The 21,539-nt window shown below is 46.1% G+C and overlaps 1 protein-coding gene across 3 annotated transcripts in view; it reads left to right on the top strand.

The window, feature by feature from the left end:
- The window catches only part of LOC149222493 (uncharacterized), a 297,411-nt gene that overhangs the window by 103,681 nt on the left and 172,191 nt on the right, over nucleotides 1-21,539 (top strand). The window lies entirely within an intron of this gene.

Raw genomic sequence — 21,539 nt, 5'->3', positions numbered from 1 at the left:
AAAAATTCCTTTGTCAAAACATTGAACTTAACCTTAAAGGTGCTTGGACTCCCCCTAGGCTCCACTGGATCCTGTACAACAAGTTACTTCCTTAATGATACTATGTACTTAAAGGACCTTAACATTGAGTGCGCTTGGATGGGCGTCAACTTGACTCTCTTCCTTAGGTCTCACATAGTAAGGGACTAGCTCATGGCCCTTTCAGCTAAAGAGATGACTAGCCTCTATTTGATATAGTATCTTTCTTGATGTTGATCTCACTAGAGCTTCATTGGCGGAGTTCAGACAGCCCAAGATACATATTACAACAACTAGGAAAGAGGTGAAGTGGGTCATCCTCTGGGATTGCCTCCCCCCTCTTTGAGTGTTAGTCATGATAGGCGGTTTTCGTTTACCATTTTTATTGCCCTTTGGAATTTCAACGAGTCATTTTGTTCTTCTTTGGGCATGCTTTGCAACATGGTTGGATCTTCTGACATCCTCTTGTTTAGAGAGATACATTAGCATGATGTAGACACTGTTAGAAAATCAGAAAGGCAAAAAGATTTTCTTATCTTGATAATTATTTGTGATTTCTTTGTATTCTTATTTTCTTCCTTTTATATCTTCTTTTATCTTTTTATCGTCAAGCAACTACCAAAACATAAATACATGAAGATCAAAGCAACAAGGACATAGGATGTAGGCTCTCAGCCAGGGCAAAACCCCTCTCCTATGTGAAAACCCAAAAAAAGTCTCCTCTTCTTCAATAACCAAATCAAATGAGATAACCAAGACCCCTTGACCAAGACATAGACCTCCTCCAATCCACCAAGTCAGCCTCCCAACAAAGTCCTTCCAAGATGACAAATGTCTGCTTCAAGTCAACGAAAGTCAACTTTCTTCAAAATGCTCCAATCACAAATTTCAGCCCTTCTGCATCAGAATTTTGGCCCTTCCTGTAGACCTGCAAGTTTCGCCCCTTCTTGCAAGATAGATTGTTCTCATGTGTGGGAAAACAGGAGAGAAATTTTGTAATGTTCCTAATGGAAATATTCAATGTTAAACAAATCAAACATATCAGAAACACATGTAAAAATTTACAGCACATTTAACAACAGGAAATCTCCATGAACTGCATTGATCTAAGCCATTTTATTAATAAATAAGATGGTACAATGTGGTGCTGGAAAGAGTGCACTGGGGCTTGCTCAAGGCAAGCTAGCTAAGCCCAAATGAACAATTAGAAATCCCTCTCAAATCTGTTGCTGCTCTCTCCTGGCTCTCCGCTGAAACTACCCAGAAAATATGCCGCGGGCTGCAAAGAACTGCTTCTAGGGCCTCCTCGGACGCTCAAAAAATTCCGGGAAATTAACCCTGGGCTGTCCACCAATAATCCACAAAAACCCACGAAGGAATTGGCCAAATGTTGACCTTGAAATTTCGACCCAATTTTCCCTTGCTCCTCTAGCTGCTGGCTGAGTTGGGGCCCCTTTTTGACCCCTCAAATCTGCCTAGAAAATTCTGCCAATTTAATTTTGGCTTCTTAATAAACCCAGAAAGGGTTTGTCCTAGTTTTGACCAATGTTTTACAACTCCGACTCCGACTCCGACTCGGCCGAGGATCGACTCCGACTCCGACTCCGACTCGGTAATGACTCGGCCGGCTCGATTTCAATGACTCGGTCGTTGTAAAAAATACATTAAATATTTATTTTTTTTATAAAAAAACATAATTTTAAATATTTTAAACATAATTTTAAAGATTTTCATTCATGTTTCCAAACACACAGCATTATAATATAGATGGAAGACAACATATGATCAAAGTAGGCTCATGAACCAATCCATTATATCAAAATGGTACCCAATGGCAATACATAGTCAACTGTCATACATGATCAAAGACTCAAAACAAAATACAAATAACCAAGGAGGCTAGAAATGGCCTCTACAACAAAAGTAAACTGTGATGCTGACCAGACTCCAATACTAGTACTACTGGCTAGTAGCTACTGCCAGAGGAGCCAAGGTCATCTCGACCAATCTCTGGATCAGACTCATCATCATCATCAGAGTCAGACAAGGGGCCCCATGCCTCCTCCTCATCATCATCGTCTCCAACTGCAACTGTAGAAGTGGTGCCAGTACCACTAGCACGCTGTGCAGCAGATGCAAGCTGAGATAGAGTAGATATGCGGCTGCGCTTCTGTCGTGGCTGAGCAAAGGAAGCACCTACAACTGGAGTCCTACTCCTCGGAGTCCTTGCTGGCTGTGAGACTGAGGCTGGTGGATCGGGATCTGCATTCAACTGAACAGGCTGAAGTTGATGTTCCAGACCCAGTTCAAGTTCATCAAGATCCTCATCAGGATCAAACTCTGGTGCACGACTCTCCACTACCCAATCTGATGTTGTATCAATGTCTTCCAACACAATGGGATCTGAATCAGGTCTTTTGTTCAGCAATTGGTTCCGTCTGAGCCGAAGGTTGTATTGGACAAAAACTAGATCATTCAGCCGTTTTTGCTCCAAACGGTTTCTCTTCTTTGTGTGAATCCTCTCAAAGACAGACCAATTGCGCTCACACCCAGATGCACTGCAAGTTTGACTCAAAATACGAATTGCAAACTTTTGCAATTGAGGGCACTAGCCACCAAAGGCCTCCCACCATTGTGCTGCAAAAAACATAGGAGTGTAATGAATTATGAGTTAGATGAAGGCTGAAGCTCAACAAAATTACAAATTATATCTAACTTTCAAATTATAAATGATTTAACAAACTTTAGTCTTTAATAAAAAAAGTAAAACTGTAAAACCATTAAGAAATTGAAAATTGAAATTTTTGTTTACCTGGCTCATCTGCTTCTCTTGCAATCTTTGCTAGGTTCTTCCCAAAGGTACCTGTTGCATTGCTGAAGGATGTGACCTGTTGATGCATCTGCAGCTGATCAGACTCCGATGGGATCATGCGTTCAATGCAATCAACCAGTCCATCTCTGACCTCCCCCCTCAAAGCTCCTGACTCCTTAGCTCTATAATGATACCGTGGGTTCAAAAAATACCCAGCTGCATGTATAGGGCGATGGAGTTGATTGTTCCATCTTTCATCAATGATTGCCCAAATGGGCCCATACTTTGCCACTCTATCCTTGTATGCTGTCTTTATTTGCTCCTTTGCTTGATCCATAGCCTCATAAATGAAGCCCATAGCCAACCTTTCCCCATCCACCAACCGCAACACCTTAACTAGTGGCTCAGCAAGCTTCACAATCTCTGCTACCTTTCTCCAAAAAGTTTCATCATGGACTTTCCTTTTCAATTCTCTGCCTTCTGGTTTGTTAGACCAATTGGTTTGATTCCATTCATCACTGGAAAACATCTTTTGCAAGTTTCTATGTTGGGAAAGCATAGATTGCAATGTCAAAAAATGTGCAGCAAATCTAGTGATGGCAGGCCTAATAATATCCTTGCCTCCAGTGTGTTTCCTCATGAGACTCAAAACCAGTGTATGATTGTAGATAAATTTTGTTATGCTTTTGGCATTATCTACAATGTTTCTGACCCAATCTAGTTTTCCAATATCCTCAAGCATGAGGTCTATGCAATGTGCAGCGCATGGGGTCCAAAAGATGGTCTTGTGTTTTTCCTCTAACAGTTTACCAGCAAGAACATAGTTAGAGGCATTGTCTGTGATGATTTGAACAACATTAGCCACCCCCACCTCCTCAATAACCTCATCCAATAGCTGAAACAACAAGTGGCCATCTTTTACCTTATCAGATGCATCAACTGATTTTAAAAACATGGTTCCCTGTGGGCAGAAGACAAGAAAGTTTATTATGGTACGGTTTCTTTGATCAGTCCATCCATCTGACATGATGGTACACCCTGTTCTTGCCCATGAGTCCCTGAACTCTTGCAAATACTCATTAATGGATTGAATTTCTTTCTGCAAACGAAACCCCCTTAGCTCTTGCATAGTAGGGCCTTTGAAGCCTTTTCCAGCAGCATGTATGGCATCAAACATAGGCTCATAATATGGTGAACGAGCAGCATTAAAGGGGATATCAGCATCATACCACCATCTAGCTATGTAGTCACAAGCAGTCTCCCTCAATTCTTTCTTCCAATGGTCATCTAAAGTGGGCTGAATTTGACCTTTACTAACTTCAGGACCATGTGCATCTGATGGAGAGGAGGGAGTGAAATAACTTTTGATAGTCACATCACCCTTCATTCTACCCTTTCCCTTATCTTGAACAGAACCAAAAGAGGGAGGAACATAACGAAAGGGTTGGATGCCTCAGTTTGAGGGATAGAGGAAGAACCCTCAAAATCATAGTGGGGGTTGGTAGCCATCATTCTTTGTATCTCTCTCTTCCTCCCAATCTCAGCCTGTATCTCTTGTTGCCTAGCCTTATCTTCTTTAAATTTTTCAAAGCTGGCCAACAAATTCTTTCTAATCTCCTCAATTTCATCAGAGGGACATGTGGTAATTTGGCCTTTAATCCCTGCCAAGTGTTGTTTCAGCCTATGAATCCCCCCAGGACCTGCCTTAATTTTCCTATGGCAAAACTTGCAACACATCTGACTATCAACCATTTCAACATATGCCCAAGCAGGATCTTTTGCTCTAGGTGCCATTTTTTGACTAGGAAAACAATCTGAAAATGAAAAAAAATAAAATAAAATTGATTCAATGTTCATTTATTTGACAAAAAACACTCTCTAAGCTTTCTTGATATGCACCTAAAATTTACTAAGCAAAAACAGATTTGTAGAGGTGGAAAAAAATACCTCCAGGCACAAACTGCCTCCTCAAGCTTGCTCCAAAAATCAGCTCCTCAATGCTGCTCCAAATGGCTGCCCTAGAAGCTCCTCACTCTAGCTACAATGCTCCTCCAAGACTCCTCACTGCTGCTCCAAAACAAGCTCAAGAACTGCTCACTAATTCTCAAAGAAGACTCTCACTCAAATGCATAAGACTGCTGTGAGTGAATGAGAGCATTTGGCTGTCTTAAATAGGGTTTGGGAGGGGGAAATGGACCCCAAAAGCACTTAACAATTTACCATAACCCTTTGGAATCCATAAACTAATTTTAACTTTACCAAAAATCACAAAAAAAGTGAATAAAATTCATGTTTTACGCTGCCCAGCCGTCGTTTCATTGACTCGGCCGAGTCAATACTGACCCGGCCGGGTTGACCGAGTCAACTATGACTCGGTCAACCAAGCTGGGTTGCTGGCCGGGTCATAAAAAATGTTGCTGGCTCGGTATGACTCGGCCGTTTCCGAGTTGAATCCGCCGGGTTGTAAAACAGTGGTTTTGACGCTCCAAAATTGACCCCCAAATGCTTGGCCCTCCTCCATAAGTAGAAGATGTAACCTGTAGCAAATGTTGTGTTTGCTGCTCTGCCAAAATGCTGGAAAAGCCCCCACAACACTTCCCTGGACTCCACCTCAAGTTTCAACCCCTAACTCCCTTCACTCCACAACCTCCAAGCGTGCCTCCTCCAAGCGCTGCGCAGTCCCTGTACTGTTGCTGCCAATCCTCTCCACAAACTCGCACTCCTTGCTGCTAGAACGAATTGGTATAGGTAGGATTCCCTCCTTGGGTTGGCACTCAAAGTCCACCGAAACAAGAGTTGAGATCTTCGCTCGAAGACACTTGTGTGCTAAACAACACTGCAGACTTGGCTTCAGCTCAAGCATGCTATGTCAAAGACACAATTTTTGAATAGATGAATGAATGACCAAAATGAGTGCCTCTTGCTCTATTTATCAAAGAGTCTCCAAGATGCCCATGTGGGCCCAACTCAACTTTCCCCACCAACTTCGCTCGAATGAGAGTGTCTTCCACATGTGGGCCGTAATTCTCCATGGGGTGCCCCCCACGCTCCACTAGAGTCGCAATATTTCCCTTCCTTCCTAATGTTTGTGCCCCCACTTAATCCCAAAATTCACGTGGGACCTCTGAACCCACATCTCCTAAGTGCAAACATTAAATAAGATAAAATTTGGCAAGATTGATATTTCCCTTAGCAATATTGCTAAGTGAGAATATCACAATCCTCCCCGCAAAAACGTTGCTTGTCCTCAAGCAAATGCCGAACAACGCTCTCTCTAGTTGTTGCTCCCTGTTGTGACTGCAAAAATGTGCCAGGGTCCAAGATGCGCCACTGATTCGTCCTTGACCTCTGCATTGTCCTAACATGAAAGAATCCCTCAATACCAAGATCCCAAGCCATCTTGTCCCACCTGAAGCTCCCCTCGCTCCACTCACTATCTTGCCTGGTATAAGTACCAAAAGTCCCCTGTATACCATCAATGAGTAGGGGATCATGATAATGTGGCATTATGCCCAACTCCTCGTGAAGTTGTCCTACCACGTAGGCCATCCCATGCACTCCAGGAGTATACTCTCGAAGATACCACCCAATCCCTGCAGAGATAGCGTCTCGCTCACGTGAGCTTCTCCTGATATCATCCTGCTAGCCCACCTACCATGCTAATGAAGTCCCCCATGCCATCTGCAAGTCACCAAAGCCTAATGGAAGATCTGAATGATCTTCCCATGTAGAAATCAACTCATCCCCAAGGGTAGCTGTACTGCCGAGTCCTATGATGCTTGGATCCCACGCTAGTCGAAAAAGGGTGCCACTATGCTGTCGCTATGCAACTTTGATCATGACAGTTTGCCCCTCATGCTCAAGTTGTATCCACTTCTCCTGGGACCTGATGGAAAAACATCTATGGAGTCCCAACGCATCTGGACCAAGCACCTCCATGATGTCACCTCCTACCCATCCAACACTCACCTTGATCCGTAGTGACAACAAGGAAAACCAACCTTGCCATGCGATCAAGGCCTCAACGCTCCCCCACATGTCAAACCAAGGGTGAGCTGGGTCATCCCCCGTCCTGATCCCACTCACCACGAAGCAGAGTGTCCAATCGACCAACCAAACCCCTGAATCCCACAGCCAGAACGACTGTGGCATAGTCCTGACAGTTGATGGAACCAACTTGTACCACGTCTCAGGTCCCTGCGTGCAATCAATATATGAACTCCATACATCACGAACCAATCTAGTGCGTGCGACACAACCTTGCGCCGACCATACCACACAGTGGGATCTGTCGTTCTGCCTCATCTGTCGTTCTGCCTCCTAAAAGTGCTCCCTAATGCTGCCCGGAGTCTGAACATTTGCCTGTAAGCATGGTCCACTAATCGCTATAGATGCTCCAGAGACACCTCGAAATGTCTCACCAAAAGGGGACCATGTATCACCTTGAGTGTGGGCTCAAGGGTGGTGCAAGTGCTACCTCTGCAGGAGATCGGACTACCACCAACTCGCGTTTTGACCATATGCCACAACTGGAAAGCCTCTCTCCCAATGCACTGTGTCCTGTCCAACTATCTTAGATGAACCTCATGGGTCCTGTTGCTCGTGATGAGAGCATCAAGAGATAATATCTAAGTCCCCTGTGTCAGTGTGCAATGCTGGAGAGTGATAAATGGAAACTCGCGGTCAACCCTGTGATCAACTCGCTCTCCAAACATGAGTGTGCCAAACCCAATGGTGTGCTTGATGCCCTCATCAGGATATCTCTATGGCGGCGACACTCTAACAACATGTTGTGGATCATCTTGCTCGGCTGCACACAAGTATGTACCCCTACACTCCTTTGCATAACACTGAACTCCGTGGCACAACTCCATGCACCCCTAGATACCAACGCTCAATGCCATGTCCCCATGTACCATAGGGAATCCCATATGTGCCCATGGAACCACCATGCTGCTAGTACACCTGCTAGGAAGTGATCTACGCCTCCTCGCCTGCCTTGGTAGACCTGAGCGGCCTAACTCCACAACTGCTAGAGGGGATATCTCTGTTGTGTTGATCCTCGATGACTCCCGCTCCCAATACCCCAATGGGAGAACATCATCTCCATACAATGCCAGGTTCGGTGGCCTACGCATGCCACCTCCTCCCACCAGCTCCTGCCATAGAATGCTAATGTTCTTGCAACTCCATGCGCAACCAACATGCCAATACAATCCATGGATCCTGCTCACAAACTGCCTGTCCGCTAATGCCAATTCGAATTTCCCTAGGGAATGTATGTGCTTAGTCACCGGGTCGACTACCTCATCAATGCTATAGCTATCCCGCATGTATGATATCGGATAGGGAGCTCCACCTGGATCCCAATGCCAACTTGGGCCTCCAGTGCCCTCGGTGTCTAAGAGCTCCCATTGAGCTTTACTCCAGACTATGACCATCTCCATGAGTCCAGTCCACTCCATCGGATACTAGCTTAGAATCTCTCGCCATCCAACCCTAAGAGAGGGATTGAATGCACGAACTCCCGCACATAGAATAACCCTGACATGCGGATGTTGCACCTTGAGCAACTTCGATCGTCTCATCTCGCTATCGAGGTCAACACATGAGATCTGTCTAGGTAGCTCTGTCTCCCTCTCTCCAATGGGCAAATGTGACCCAATAGTGCTGCTAACTTGGTTATCCCCTTTGGTATGTCTAGACAACTCCGCCTTTCTCAATCCAATGCGTAGGGGTGGGCTAATAACACTGTAGATCCTGTTAGTGCGCCTCTGAAGCGAACTGTGCTGGAATCCCAACATGTGGTCTCTAAGCTGCCCCTCACCAATGGCTAGACCGAGCGATGGTTGCACATCCTACTCCATCATGGGCTCGACATGAGCCTCCAACCGCTCCTCCATAGACAACCCGACATGCGAGACATGCTCATCAATCAGTTGTAGGTGGCTTCCGTTCTGAAGCTCTGTAATAGACCAGCATGCCTCATCAATGGATACCTTATCAATGGATGTGTGCTCAACTACCTCATCCAATCTGTCTACTAGGGCTATTAAGGGAAACTCCAACAGGGGTGACTCTTGCGTCACACTAGGTGTATCCTCATGCTCCTCTTGCATGACTTTAGCCTCATGCTCAATCGGCTGGAACGTATCTATATGAACTGCCTCCTTGCATGTAATATAACATATCCAACTATCAAGAATTTGACAATAAAGAAGCTCCAAGATAAAATACTCCAATCCAAACATCAAAATTCATCCATGCTCCAATTCTTCATCCCAGAAAAAGTGCGAAATTCTCTAAAGAGGAGTAATCCAATCCAAAGTGATGATGAGAAAATGAACTCATCTCACTTGTATTTATACACTAATTAGGAGTTCGAATTAGTCTCTTAGGCCTACATAAGCCCCAAAATAAAATAATGTGCTAATAACCTAACTTTTGGTGACAAGCCCACCAAACTAGCTCATAAATGAAATAATAAGCCTCTCAAGAGGTCAAATGATAAACAATACATGTCATAGGGCCCTCCAAGAGGCCTGATGAGGTCCATAGGTGCCATAATGAAGAATAGGACCCTCAAAAGTGATGGACAAGGGGGTGGCCCCTTGTTCTCCAAACAATAAACCTGTGGTGCTCCCAGTGGGTGTGGGGGCACAATAATAACCTCATGGGTCTCCAAATGAGTCGAAGATTCCTGTAGACCATCTGTAAGGGCTCAAATGATGGTGTAGGTGATGCCACATCATCCTACAAGTCTTGGGTCAGCTGCCAAGTGCATGGTACATCTGTGGGGCTGGTTGGGCAAAGGTGAACTAGGTGCGTCTTCCTCGTCCAATAGGTGCATCTCGAGCCAATCTCTGAACATCTCTAGAGATCCATGGAGTGATTTCTACTGCTATGGGGGCCCATGGCTCTCAACACACACCCTACATGTGCCGATGTAGCCCTCTGGAGGGTGAGGACCCTGTATAGGGAGACCAAACCCAAGTTGGAGACCACTTGTAATCTTTCATAAGATCCAGTGCGTCCCTTAACCTTCCAGTATAACAAGTCATCAAGGAAATCGAGTAAATAAGTTTACAAACCATGGACCACAAGTGGGGACTTCATAATGGCCTGGCCTTCCATAATGGACTTTAGCATGTGTTGATGTCTTGAAACTCCAAATGGGGTTAACCAATTATCTTATTAGGTGGTTTCTACTTCGAAAGGGGATAATATTTCCAAGGTACATCCTTTAAAAGGTGGTGGTATGTGATAAAGAGGTGAATGGAGTAGGGGATGAGAAGGGGTAACCCTCGGCTACATGCTGGGGTACAAGGGTAACTAGTAGAAGGGAATCCCACACTTGGGTATATAATGTATAGGAGGGAGAAATCGTGGTACATGAGGTGACCTGAGCTTGATTTTTCCACCCTTCTTTATATGCCTTTTACCTTTTTATGATTTTTCTTCAATTAATTGTTTGGGGCTCAAGGGGTAAGAGCATGATGTGTGAGATATACCAGTGGATACCTCCCTTTAAGGTAGGGCGGTTCAGTGACCACCAGGGGTTGGTACAATCATGGGTTCCTATATGATGAAAGGAGGCTCATAGAACCTGAAGGAACTAGGGTGATGGCCATGATGATGGGGTAGAGCTCATGTATTGACTTTTGTCCATGTGCCAAATGTGTTTGTCCCAACCATCTTTTGCATTTTGTGGTATGTTTTCCTGTTTAATGTGGCCAATTTTGTTGCTTTTGCTTTTCTTTTTAGCTGCATCAACCTCTGGGGTATCATTCCAAACCTGACCCAAGGTGTGGACAAGGGGAAGGGGAGAGCTAGCCCTTTGTGGACCCAGTGGAGGAATGTGGACTCAGATGGGAGAAATGATGAATGGGGTAATAATGAGTGGAAAGGGGGGTAATATATGTGGATGAGGGAGCAGGACCATGCAACCAAAATCAGGGTTTCCCGTGAAATACCATCGCTAAAGCCAAATGGTTAGTAAAGAGATCCCAGGGGACTAGAATTCAAGGTTAATCATCCAAAGGGGACTAGGGGACAAGAGCAAAGACCTAGCCCATTCTTTTTGCCAAATCCCCCCATTAATCCATGCCCAGAAGTGTCCATGATAAGCAAACTACAATACTCAATTACCAAATGACAATGCATGCCTTTAGGTTCAGGAGGCTGACCTTCAAACGTACGATTATGGTAGATGGGTGAGGGACCACATGGCTGGCTCAGGTGGTAGAGAAATGGCACAAGGAGCTAGTCGGTGGTTGTTAGGGGTTGTTGGTTATTGACTAAGGACCATCTTGGAGATAAAATATTCTCCTAGGGATATCACCCACAAAATGGTGGGTAATAAGGCCTACATCTTAGGAACTCCCATGATCTGTTGCTTTTGAAAAATCTCCCCTACTAAAGATTTGGATATTTTACATGTTTTTGTCACAGTGGGAAGTGAGCTTGGTGGACTATGTCCTTACTAATTAGATCCTCCTACATCCAAAACTTATATATCACCCCCGTTCCTCTTACAGACCATGCTATTCTTACCTTCTCCTTCTTAGCCCCAGTCCCCCGCCTTCCCCAACCACTTACCTACGCCCGCCCCCCACATCACAATTTTCTTTGATGGAGTTCATGTTGACTCTTCCACCCCTTGTCTTAGGGATTGTTGGCCCCCTCACCCATTTCATGTGATTGGAATTTGGTACACACTCATAACTTAATACAAGATGTTTTCTAGGGTCTTAGAGGAGGCAACTCTTAACTCCTATCCCCATGCCATCTAATAACACACCCATACCATTACCCTTGGTGTTGGTTCATTGAATCACTGGTTTAATGAGGAACACAAAACTTTCTGTAGACACCTTTTTTGTAATGTTCCTAAGTAGGAATACAAGCAATGTTGCACGAAGCGGGAGCGAAGCGGAAGCGCGAAGCGGAAGCGCGGAGCGCGGAAGCGTCATTTTCCAAAAATCTAGGAAGCGAAGCGTCCGCGGAAGCGTCTGCTATATATATATATTTTTTTATATTTTTTTGCATTTATACTCAAAAAAAACATCCCAAATACCAAATTAATTGTAGAAGACATGAAAACATGCATATTTTTGCATAAATCAAGATAGATATGGCATCCATGATTCCATTGTAGTTACTAGTATGTACAACAGTCATCTATATTCTAGCTATTACAAACATACATCAGTATCAATTTGATACTGCTTGATGCCTATAAAATTTCATAGGACAAGCTCAAGCAAGAGAAGGAATGCAATCACAAGGAAAGTTATCAAGTTTCTATCAAGCAAGGGACTGTTAGAATTCAAGTTTGGGAATATGTCAGAGCTGGGCTCAATTGCTCATGAAGGCCACAAATCAAATTTGAAAATGCAAACCATGATTGCAAAGTCCTCCTTCAGCATTTAATGGAAGCAGCCAGCAAGGAGGCTTGGAGAGCTAATTCAAGACTATTTAGGGCAGCATCTCACTTGCTAGATCAGGCCACAAGTCAAGAAGTATTGATGCTTTTTCTGTGCTATTTTGTGGAGGGTTTGTCTCTGTTTACAAGGCTGCAGGAAGGTGCTGCTACAGCTGTATGAGGAGGAGGATTTGAGAGCGCCAAGAGGCCTAGAAGGGACCTACTGCCCTAGCTGCAGTCATCTCAAGCAACAGCACAGGTAAAGGGGGGTGGTTCCTTGTCATCGAAGGAGATTCTCATTCTTCTCTAGGCCACAAAGAAGGGTTGTTTCTACAGCAGCTTGGGGGGTCTGTTTTGAGAGGGGTGAAGGCCTAGTTAAGGTCCTCTACCCAGGCCACAGTCATCCTGAGGATCAGTGCAGTTATAACCAAGTATATTTTCATGTATATGAAGACCTAGACCTTGCTGTAGCAAAACCGTGAATTGTAGGAGGCTTGAGGAGGAACCTTAAGCCCCACCAGCAGTACATTGAATACCTAGTAGATCAGCATAGGTGGAAGCATAGTTGGACATAAGATCACAGTGATTTGAAGCAAGGTAAGGGCAACAAACTACATTAGCAAGAATTGCAGACTTTACAAGGAAGTCTCTCAGATCTACTCTCACAGTGTATTGATAATTTGATACTGCACCTCTGGAATAATTGGACGTTCGTTATATGGCTATGCTCTTGCTCCTGGTATGATTTACCAATAGTGTCATATGATCATTGGCATATGCTTCAGTATGATTCTTTGCATTATGACATTTGTTCATGACATCAATTCAATATGGACATGTCACTTGCTTCAGTCATATATATGTTATCGTTTCTCATATAGATCAATATTGGTATGGCTTCCCAATATTGGCAATGATGGGTATAAACCTATAAGCAGAGACTTCTTCATTCTTATATGCACTTAGCATTATGTATGGATATCACTGCTCAAATAGCTTGAGTATGGTATTGCTATGTTCTAATTACAGCAGTATATGCATGACCTCAACTTCAACAGTTGTATATATTTATGTGTGTGTGTGTGTATCAATCTCACAAATATGTATGGCATCCCTATGTATGATGGTACAGTATATGAATATATAGAAGTGCATCCATCAGTTCAGTAGATGATTGCGCTTCCGGTTGCGCCACGCAACCCGCCCTTTTTCAATGTATATTCATTGAGTTGACATTGTATTCAGAGCAGTAAGACCGTATATTCAGGCTACAATGCTCAAGTTATATGGTATTAGGAATCCTATATGAGAATGATGTCATATTGGTGGGTTGCGTCCAGGTTGCGTCAAGGTTGCGTCCAGGGATGCGCGATTCCGGGGGGCCGCAACCTCAAATGGCAGGAATCGTTTTTTTAACCCGGAATCGCGCCACCTCAAAAACGGATCCGCGCTTCCACTGGGGATTCCGGATCGATTCGCTCCGATCCGCGATTCTGCCTTTGGATCCGGGGGGGGGGGGGGCGATTCCTGCAACACTGAATACAAGTGATATACAAGCATACAATCTGTTCAACAAATATAAAAACGAAATAGATACTAAGCACCCATGGAAATGCTGGAAATAATGAACTGTTGAGCCATTTTATTACTTCTTTGAGGGCAAAATATAGTAGAAAATAGAGTGGTGCACCTGGGCTTGTCTCAATGGACAAGCATGACCAAACCCAGGTGAGCAATAGTTGAACTGATGGCTGCTACAATTGTTGCACCAATTTGCACTGCGCTGCCCAGAAAACTGCCCTTTCTGCTGACTTTGAATGGTTGGAAACACCACTTCCCGTGCTCAGAAAATTATGAGATTCGAGCTCCTGACTCTTTGGCCCAAACCCAAAAAAACCCACAAAGGAATTTAGCTGGTTCAGAATTTTGAATTTCGACCCCCAAGGATCCCAACTTCAGCTGTAACTGCAAAACTCGGCCTGCTGGATTCTGGCTGTAAATCCTCCTGGAAAATGTCCAAAATTGCTGGGCTGATGCCTCCTACAGATTCCTTGACTTCCCGGATGAGTTTCCGGGCTGTAGAACTTGTCCCCAAGACCCACGAAAATGCTGGATTGGCCCTCTGCGCTGTCCCCCAGGCCTGGAACTCAAACTGATGGGTTGCTGGCTCTGTTGGCTCCAAAACTCTTGAGAAATGCTGGCCTAATGCTGTCCTTCAGATCCCTTAGCTCTCTTGGCAAATGGTTGATCTATATGGCTCAATTAGCTCCTGTGTATTCTCCTGGTAGCCCAGAAATACGCACTTCCTGAGTGTAGCTGAATGATGGTGCTGTGGTAAATTCCCTGATCTCCTGAAAACACTGATGGAACTGCCTTCCTAGGGTAGGCACTCAAGGTCCCCCGAAGGTAAGGTTGAATCTCCCACTTGAGAGGTTCGTGGCTAAATAGCTAGTTGACTCAGCTAAGCCGCTGAGCGAACAATCAAGTAAATTCGATTTGCAAGGTGAATGAATGAATCCAAATGAGAGCCTCCTCCTCCTTTTATCTTCGTGGGCCTTCCTTGCCTCATGTGGGCCCCTCCATCCAACACTTCAAATTCCCTCCAAGCCATTCGAGTGGCCTAGTTCGAATTCCCATGTGGGTGGCCGCCACCTTCCACTAGCAACCAAATTAAGTCGAAATTTCTCCTAAGTCCCCAAGTAAAAAATGCTGCGATCTTTTCCTTAGCCAAAAATGTGCAAAAATGTGTAGAGACACCCTGTTACAAATGTGTTTGAGAAGGGACATGACAGTCCTCCCCTCCCAAATGTTGCTTGCCCTCAAGCAACCTCAGGGTTGGGTGCTCCAAAATGTGCTCACCCTCCTAGATGGCATCCTCATCCGACAAGTTCTTCTAGCGTACCAAAAACTCCCTGATGTCCTGCTTCTCAGCTTCCTCTCCCTCCTCTCCAAAATGGTCTCAGGCTCCAAAACCAAGTGGCCCTCATATCCAGTGGGGGTAACTCTGCTGCTGCTGCCACCTGTTGCCCCAACACCTTTTTAAGGCATGAGACATGAAATACATTATGAATCTTGCTCCCCGGAGGCAACTCCAGCTCATAGGCCACTTCCCCAACTCCTCTGATCATCCGGTATGCCTCGTAGAAGCGGGGCTGTAGCTTCTTGACCCCCTTCTGCGTCAGAGTGGACTACCTGTATGGTTGTAGCCGGAGGTACACCAAGTCCCCCTCCTCGAAATGCCTCCCTGTCTGGTACTGGTTTACGTACACCTTCTGCTAGTTTTGTGCAGTCACCAAGTTATCCTTGAGAGCCTTGAGGATGTCTTGGCCCTCTTGGATCCAATCTTTGGCCTTTGGGGCTCGAATGTCTCCAAAAACAACATCAGCAAAAGATAATGCATCATATCCATACAAAGCACGGAAATGAATCATACCAATGGACATGTGGTGAGTGGTGTTGTAGCAGTACTTGCCCAGCAGCCAATGGATCCAAGCCCTCTGCTGTTTTGTCACGCAATTCCTCAAATACCCCTCCAGCCACTGATCGACTCTCTCTGTCTGGCCATCTGTCTGGGGGTGGTAGCTCGTGTAAGGAGTGAGCTCGGTCTTGACCATTCTGAAAAGCTCCTGCCAAAAGCCTCACATGAACCTGTTGTCCCTGTCACTCACAATGTTCTTAGGAAGCCCATGCAACCGAAAGATCTCCGTAAAGAACAACTCTACAACCTGTGAAACCGTGTACCTGGTGGGGATGGCGAAAAAGAGGCTTGGTCAACCGGTCGAACACTACATAAATGCAGTCCTTGCCCTGCACTGTGGGGAACCATGTGATGAAATCCATAGATATACTTTCTCATTTCCCCTCGGGGATGGGAAGCAACTGTAGCAATCCTGCAGGGTGAATCAACCCCCCCTTGTTTCGCTGACATGCCTCACACTCCCCCTTGTTTCGTTGACATCACACTCATGTACGTGCTTCAGCACGTTCCCCTTGAGGCCCTTCCACGTGAATCTCTCCCTGACTGCCATATATGTCTTTCGGAACCCCTGGTACCCGGATAGTGGCGAGTCATGTGCTGCCTGGAGCACTCTCTCCCTCAACTGCGAGTTGGGCACCAGAAAAATATGACCCTTGTAATAGATGACCTCATCCATCACTCGGTAGTGCTCATCTGCATGGGTGCCCTCCAAGATCTCGCATACCCTCCTGTCCTTGGAGTACTCCACCAGTAGCTGAGCCTTCCAATCATGGTAGATGCTCATGAGTGATAGACCAGCTGGTCTCCGTGATAGAGCATCGACCACCACATTGTGCTTTCCCCGCACATACTCTATATCGAAGTCATAGGCCTGCACCTTGCTGACCCATCTCTGTTGCCTGTCATTGAGGCCTTGCTACCCCATGAAGTGACGAAGACTGTTGTGATCAGTCTTCACCCAAAACCTGTTGCCTACCAAGTACTGTCGAAATTTGGCCAATGCATGCATGATGGCCAGCATCTCTTTGTCATATATGGAATATGACCGCTCATGTGGTAGGAGCTTCCGACTCTCGAAAGCAATGGGATGCCCATCTTGTGATAAAATTGCTCCAACTCCCTCCCTGGATGCATCACACTCCACGGTGAAGGGCTGGAAAAAATTTGGAAGTGCTAAGACTGGGCAACTGCTCATCACCTCCTTGAGGCGATCGAAGGTTACTTGTAGCAATCCTGTAGGGTGAATCAACTCCCCCTTGTTCCGCTGACATGCCTCACACTCCTGTACGTGCTTCAGCACGTCCCCCTTCAGGCCCTTTCACGTGAATCTATCCCTGACTACCATATATGTCTTCCAGAACCCCTGGTGCCCGGATAGTGGTGAGTCATGTGCTGCCTGGAGCACTCTCTCCCTCAACTGCAAGTTGGGCACCAGAAAAATATGCCCCTTGTAATAGATGATCTCATCCATCACTCGGTAATGCTCATCTGCGTGGGTACCCTACAAGATCTCGCATGCCCTCCTGTCCTTGGAGTACTCCACCAGTAGTTGAGCCTTCCAATCATGGTAGATGCTCATGAGTGATAGACCAGCTTGTCTTCGAGGTAGAGCATCGGCCACCACATTGTGCTTTCCCTGCACATACTCTATATTGAAGTCATAGGCCTGCACCTGGCTGACCCATCTTTGCTGCCTGTAGTTGAGGCCCTGCTGCCCCATGAAGTGATGAAGACTGTTGTGATCAGTCTTCACCTGAAACTTGTTGCCTACCAAGTACTGTCGAAATTTGGCCAATGCATGCATGATGGCTAGCATCTATTTGTCATATATAGAATATGGCCGCTCATGTGGTAGGAGCTTTTGACTCTTGAAAGCAATGGGATGCCCATCCTATGATAAAACTGCTCCAACTCCCTCTCTGGATGCATCACACTCCACGGTGAAGGGCTGGAAAAGATCTGGAAGTGCCAAGACCGGGCAACTGCTCATCACCTCCTTGAGGCAATCGAAGGCTACCTGTGCTCCATCAGTTCATGCGAAAGCCCCTCTTGGTCAAATCTATCAAGGGTGTGGCCAATTGTGAAAACCCCTTGACAAACTTCTTGTAGTAGGTGCAAATGCCCAAGAAACCCCTCAGTGCTGTCACATCTCTTGGTACTGGCTAGTCCTGGATGGCCTGTATCTTCTCCTCATGGACCTTCACACCATCAGCACCGATGATATGCCCTAAGTAGAGCATCTCTGTCAAGCCAAACTCGCACTTGGATAGTTTGGCATAAAACTGCTACTCTAGAATACGTAACACCTTCTCCAAGTGCTGGAGATGCTCCTCCCATGTCCGACTGTAAATCAAGATATCATCGAAGAAAACCAGCACAAACCTCCTCAATTGTCCCGAAAGACATGGTTCATGCATGACTGGAAAGTGGCCGGAGTGTTGGTCAGCCCAAAAGGCATGACTAGGAACTCGAAGTGCCCATAGTGACATCGGAAAGCTGTCTTAGGGATGTCCTGATCCCTCACACTGATTTGGTGGTACCCCGAACGCAGAACAATCTTAGAGAAGTACTTGGCTCCTCTAAGCTCACCCATCAACTCATCTATGCACGGGATGGGGTACCTGTTCTTCAATGTCTTCTGGTTGAGGGCCCGATAGTCAATGCACATGCGTAAGGTCCCATCCTTCTTCTTCACCAGTACTACTGAAGAAGTGAAGGGATTGGAACTTGGCTTGATATGGCCCAATTCTAACAACTCCTGAATGGCCCTCTCTATCTCATCCTTATAGGATTTAGGATGCCTATAAGGGGTAGTGATCACCGCCTGCACACCTGGCTTCAACTCAATAGTGTGCTCGAATCCCCTGTTTGGCGGCTGCCCTGGTGGAATGTCCCTAAACACCACTACGTATCTGTAAAGCAAGGCCTGTATGTCTGGTGGTGGTGGCTGGGCCTGTTCCCCAACCTCTGAAATCCTGAGCTCCACTGCCCATGCGATGTCCCCATGTAGCAGGTCTGCCTCCATCCTGTGGGACGAGACTGTTTGAGGTGAATAGGACTGCATGCCTCTGAGAATTATTGGTTTGCCATCCGGCCCAGTAAACTCCATCTCTAGTTTCTTCCAATCTATAGTGACTCACCCAAGGGAGTACAACCATTGGACACCCATCACCAGGTTGGTGTCTGGCACATCGACCACAAAGAAGTGGTCCGTCATCGAGTAGTTCCCCATAACTACTGTCAAAGCAGGCACATACCGAGTGCATTGCATGGTACGGTCACCCGGTACTAGGACTGAAAAGCCCTCAAACTCAGTCGTGGTGAGGCCCCTCCTCTGAACCAACTGTGCATCTATGAAGTTGTGGGTAGCCCCAATGTCAACTAGGACTGAAAAGCCCTCAAACTCAGTCGTGGTGAGGCCCCTCCTTTGAACCAACTGGGCATTTATGAAGTTGTGGGTAGCCCCACTGTCAACTAGGATTGACACCGTTGCCCTTGTATGGTGTCTCTGATCCTCAATGTCAAGAATTTGGGGACCCCACATAAGGAAGCAAGGACTCCCCCGGATGGGGCAACGGATGCCCCTCCCTGTGGAGGTGGTGGTGCCCCCCTATCTGCTAGACTCTCACCATCTCCCACACCACACTCTTGCTCCATCTCGTCCTCCTATTCACTGTCTGAAAAGACCTCAATATAGTGTGCTTTGTTGACAGTGCACCAACGGCCTGGTGCCGAGGGCTCCCTGCATGTGAAGCACAACTTCCTCCTCCCGAGGTCCTTTCGTTTCTCATCATCTAGCTGCCCCCGCCCCTGTGTGGTCCTCTGAGGTGGAGGTCTAGTCTCATGCCCTTTCTGTGGAAAAGGGGTCCATGCAGGAAAAGGCGCTCTAGTCTTGGGGATGGCCCCCTGTATATCTCTTGTGCACAAAACTGCCTTCTGCAACGTGGATGGTTTGCGCGACTTCACCAGTCCACGCAGGGGCTCAAGTAAGCCCTCAATGAAGGTGTATACCCTCCTAGCCTCTGATAGATCCGGAACCATCATTGACACTCGTAGAAACTCCGAAATATACTGCTTTGGGTTGCCTGTCTAGCGCAGTTGGGTCAACTCCCTGAAATGGGCCTCTGTATCCCTCTAGTCAAAACGTTCCACCATCCTCTTGGTGAAATCCTCATAAGAAGCTACATTGGCATGCCCCAAGGTGGCCAAGCCATGAAACCACCAGTCATGGGCTTCCCCCTCCATGTGCAGCGTGGCCATCTTGATGGATTCCTGTTAAGTCATATGGTTGAGCTAGAAGTAGGTGTCCATCTTCTCAACCCAAGCCCTAGCAGTGCACTTGGTAGTGCCATCGAAAGTAGGGAAGTACATCCTCCCTATGGTCCTTTGCAGCTCATAACTCTGTGTACCCTGTCCTCCATAGCCCTTGTTCTTCTCACTCTGCTTGAGCTTGCAGAAATCTCTAAAAGTGAGTGTTTCCCTAAAGTCTGCATCCATAGATTGCCACTCTCTGAAATGATCTCCCATCTGTGTGGGGTCTTCACCCCTTGCTGGTTCGATTTGTGCCACTGGTACGAAAGAGGGCAGTGTGGCTCGATTTGACCCACTAGCTGATGGGTGTTGTGTTGCTGGTGAGGGGTGATCGAATGGCTGGGAGGCTCTAGAAGCTTCCCTAAATAGAAACCCTTTAGGAGTGATCCTCTCTCTATTTTGCAGGTTTATGTCCTCCAACATCTCTTTCTGGCCCTTGGCTAAGTCATTCAAGGCCCTTAGGAGGCTGTTGAAAGCCATCTCTTCCCTGCTCTTGGGTTCCACCATGTCCTCCTCTTCTACCACTGCTTTCCCTCTGTCCTTCGTGTTTGGAGTAATCTCCAACTCTCTTTCTCTGCTCCGGTACCTCTGCCTTCTGTATGTGATGTTCTGTTGGTCCCCTTCTCTCATAGGAGAAAATCCCCACAGCTGAGCCAAGAACTAGGCTCTGATACCATTGTAATGTTCCTAAGTAGGAATACAAGCGATATACAAGCATGCAATCAGTTCAACAAATATAAAAACGAAAGAGATACTAAGCACCCATGGAAATGTTGGAAATAATGAACTGTTGAGCCATTTTATTACTTCTTTGAGGGCAAAATACGATAGAAAATAGAGTGGTGCACCTGGGATTGTCTCAATGGACAAGCATGACCAAACCCAGGTGAGCAATAGCTGAACGGATGGCTGCTACAACTGCTGCACCAATTTGCACTGCACTGCCCATAAAACTGCCCTTTTTGCTGACTTCGAATGGCTAGAAACACCACTTCCCGTGCTCAAAAAATTATGAGATTCGAGTTCCTGAATCCTTGGCCTAAACCCAGAAAAACCCACAAAGGAATTTAGCTGGTTCCAACTTCTGAAATTCAATCCCCAAGGAGACTGACTTCAGCTGTAACTGCAAAACTCGGCCTGCTGGATTCTAACTGTAAATCCTCCTGGAAAATGTCCAAAAGTGCTGGGCTGATCCCTCCTACAGATTCCCTGACTTCCCGGATGAGTTTCTGGGTTGTAGCACTTGCCCCCAAGACCCACGAAAATGATGGACTGTCCCTGTGCGTTGTCCCTCATGCCTGGAATTCGAACTCTAGGGTTGTTGGATCTGTTGTCTCCAAAACTCTCAAGAAATGTTGGCCTAATGTTGTCCTTCAGATCCCTTAGCTCTCTCGGCAAATGGCTGATCTACTGTGTCTCAGTTACCTCTTGCGTATCCTCATGGTAGCCCAGAAATATGCACTTCCTGTGCGTGGCTGAATGATGGTGCTATGGTA

This window comes from Pinus tabuliformis, chromosome Q, assembly GCF_031772625.1.
Source record: "Pinus tabuliformis cultivar Carrire ecotype Pingquan chromosome Q, CPIR1, whole genome shotgun sequence".
Taxonomy (NCBI): Eukaryota; Viridiplantae; Streptophyta; class Pinopsida; order Pinales; family Pinaceae; genus Pinus; species Pinus tabuliformis.
Note: the sequence above shows the minus strand (reverse complement) of the source record. Positions and strands in the feature narration are given on the sequence as shown.